Source organism: Puma concolor, chromosome D1 (assembly GCF_028749965.1).
Source record: "Puma concolor isolate L17-30 chromosome D1, mPumCon1.1.hap2, whole genome shotgun sequence".
Taxonomy (NCBI): domain Eukaryota; kingdom Metazoa; phylum Chordata; class Mammalia; order Carnivora; family Felidae; genus Puma; species Puma concolor.
In genome coordinates, this window is record NC_141676.1 from 109,278,758 (window position 1) to 109,282,124 (window position 3,367).

A 3,367-nucleotide genomic window follows, 5' to 3' on the forward strand; every position below is an offset into this window, starting at 1 on the left:
AGCCAAAGACCAGGAGGGAAAAAAGGGCGGGGGGAGGTTTCACCAAATCCTAGAAAGGGCCATGATAGGACAAGACCGGAATCAGAGACAACTGTGACCCATCTCAATCTGTACCTGCAGGAGCCTCCTTCCAAACAGCTTCCACGGTTTTTCTGTCTTTCCAAGGAGGCTAATGAGCTCCACTGGGCGCCCTGCCGCACCCCACCCCCCCATTGGCTATTCTCCACGTGTCCTTGGAAGACCACCTGTCATCTATTTCGTGCAAACACAACGTCAGCAATACTGTCATGAAAAGCCTAGACAAACACAGCGGTGGGGGCGCTGGGTGGGCCAGTCGGTTAAGCGTCTGACCCTTGGCTTCAGCTTAGGTCTCACGGTTCAGGAGTTTGAGCCCTGTGCCGGGCTCTGCGCTGACAAAGTTGAACCTGCTTAGGATTCTCTCTCCCGCCCCCCCCCCCCCTTTCTGCCCCTTCCCTGCTTGCTCTCCAATCAATCAGCTGTGCCAACAGGCAGGTGGTTTCCCCAATAGTGTTGTAAATTAGGGTCCTTAGGCAAGTGGCTCCTCTCTAGGCCCCAAGCCCTTTGCCAGAAGCCTGGGAGATTAGACCCGGTGCTGCCCAAGGGTCCATCCGGCTCCCACACTGCTTTCTATGTATGACCCTCGACGGTTCTTTCAGAGTCCTTCTCGTTATTAGCTACACAAAGCCCATCACTGCCCTTCTTTGATGAAAGCGAGGCCCTACCAGGTTTCTTAAGTAGCCGGGCAAAGGCGGCCATGCACCTGCCTCTTAGACGGTCTCGTTTGCAATGCCTTTGCAAAGACTGTCTTCCAAACCCCCTGCTAAAGCATCAGGCCCCAAACTGCAAGGAGAGATTCAAGTGTACTGTCCATCAGTCCCGGCGAATCTTCGAAGCCCAAGCAGTCGGCTCTCCCCCTGGCCGGGCGCAACGACACGCTGCCTTGTGAGGCTCCCGAACGGAGAGGGAAGCAGAGGTGTTCGCCCGTGCCTCACCGCGGCCACCCCCCCTCTCCCACCAGCCCTCCTGTTGCACAGCAGTTAACAAGGCTCTGGGCTCCTCCACAAGCACGACAAGCTGGGGGCAGGGCCCACTGTGGCTGCCCCAAGAGACAACAAAGTCACCCAGGGGACAACGGGCACACTCCCCCAGGAGACCAGGGACAAATTCGCCGGGGGGACCAAGAACAAACTTGCCCAGGTGACAACTCTCCTAGGAGACAAGGGACAGATTCGCCCAAGAGACCAGGGACACACTCGCCCAGGGACGAAGCCACGGCAGGAAGCAGTGCCGCCACCACGCGAGAGGAAATGACGCGCAACGGGAAGCTCTTTTCGGCGCCTCGGGCCCTACCTTGTCACGTTTCCGCTGGTCGCGGGATGAAACGGGGCTGCTCCGGGGCGACGGCCGCTCTTCCCGGGTGCCGCTCCGGGGTTTCTGGAAGCCGCCGAGGCTGAAGCTTCTGGATTTCCCGCCTCTTCCGGCCTTGACAGCGAGAGCGCCGCCCCAGACCCCCGCCCGAGCTCTCGGCTGACCCCACGGCCGCAGTGACACGTGATCACACGTGGCCGTCACTTCCCGTGGTTGAGGCGCTGGCCCGGCGCGCCCGGCTGCACGAGGTCCTCCAGGGGCGACCGTCGGCGGAGCCGTGCGCAGGTGCAGTCACCCGGAAGCTCGTCCCCCACCCTGCTCCCTGACCCTGCAGCTTCCGCCCGCCACGCCCACAGCGGAGCCCTTTCCTGGGAAACGCGTGCCCGAGGCTCCACGCACCGCACCTGACGCGACCCGGGTAAGACCTCTCCGGAAACTCTCCAGGTTCTGGCGGGCAGGTGCAGCGACTTGCTCATCTTGTTGCGGCCCCAGGCGAGCCACGAAGGGGAGCTTCACCGTTCGTCCAACTTGCCACCTCACCGTGTGGAGTGGCCACCGCTTTCTTGGGTCTCTCCTTACCCACCCCCATCCTCCGTGTACGGGGGGACGGTTTCAGGTGTCTCCCAGGGGGGACTCCTGAGGTCTCCGGAGCACAACCCCCCATGCGGTCAGAACCGCGCTCGACCCCGCTGTGTAAACATGATGAACCGTCCGAGAAGCGAATTAGCCTGATGTCACACAGCTGGGGTGAGAACCCAGGCGGTTTGGGGACCGAGCCTGCGCTGGCCGCTCCTCTGCTACACTGTAAGCCAGACCCCTCCACCCCCCAGCTTCCACGGCCTTCTCCCCGTACAGCTTTCACCTGCAGGCTCCAGAGAATCTACACCCAATCCTGATCTCCGGCAGAAGGCAGAAAAGCGATGTAAGCGGCTTTGTATATCTACTCAGAACTGAGACACCCTTCTGGCTCTACCCTGACTGTGTACCCCAGATGTACAGCGAAGCTCCGGATATGTTCCCCCCGGTCTGAGCACCTTGTAAGTTACCTACTATTTACACAGCCTTTGACTCATTCATTGCACAAGTATATTTGATTGTCCACTACATACCCACCCTAAAAAAGAGACTGCAACCAATTAACCGATATGTTATGTCCATTTTACAGGTGGGAAAACTGCTGCCCTCCACCAAATGGCTCTTCATCCTGAGACCTCCGGAGACCACCTGTGATCTATTTCATTCAACTACAACATTAGCAAAATTGTCATTAAAAGCCTGTATAAAGCCAGGCTTTCTTAAGCCTGGTTGATCAAAAAAGTTCAATCACTTGTCTGCCATCCCACATCTAGTAAATAAATGAAATTAGCATTTGATTCTGAGTCTTCCTCTTTCTGAGATTTGAGCCCCAGCTTGCTCCTGCCAGTCCCCTCCTCCACTTGATCCCCGACATCCTAGTTCTCTAATTCTTTGACTGGGTGTCCTACAATCCACTTCTTACCCTAAGTATCAGAGTTAGCACAGACCCCACACGTAAAGGACTCAGTCTCACAAAAATGCCAACTATAAATGGTGTACCAGAATACCTGCGTTTTCGCCCAGTTGGTTAAAAATTTGGGAGCTCCCATGGGTCACGCTCACATTTCATAACTCACTAAAACTACTCACAGGACTCAGGAAAACTCTATGTTGAGGATTGCAGTTTTATTATAGAGGATACAACTCAGGAATGGCCAGATGGAAAGGATGCCTAGGGCAGGGCATGGGAAGGGGGGATGGGGTGCAGAGCTTCTGGGACCTTCTCTGGGTGCCCCGCCCTCCCAGCACGTCAACACAATCATAAACCTGGAAGTTCCAAAACCTTGTGGTTCAAATGTTTTTGTGGAGGCTCCTTTCACTGGCCTGATTCATTGGCTGTTGGTGATTGAACTTAATCTCCAGCTTTCATCCCTTCCCCAGAGGTTAAGAAGTGGGCTGAGGG

The 3,367-nt window shown here is 56.4% G+C and overlaps 1 long non-coding RNA gene across 1 annotated transcript; it reads left to right on the forward strand.

Moving 5' to 3' along the window:
- The first annotated feature begins 1,540 nt into the window (after positions 1 to 1,540).
- Positions 1,541 to 2,762, forward strand: LOC147576986 (uncharacterized). The gene is made up of 2 exons (XR_015240596.1): positions 1,541 to 2,311; positions 2,555 to 2,762. It is a non-coding gene; the product is annotated as an uncharacterized LOC147576986 (long non-coding RNA).
- The last annotated feature ends 605 nt before the right edge of the window (positions 2,763 to 3,367 follow it).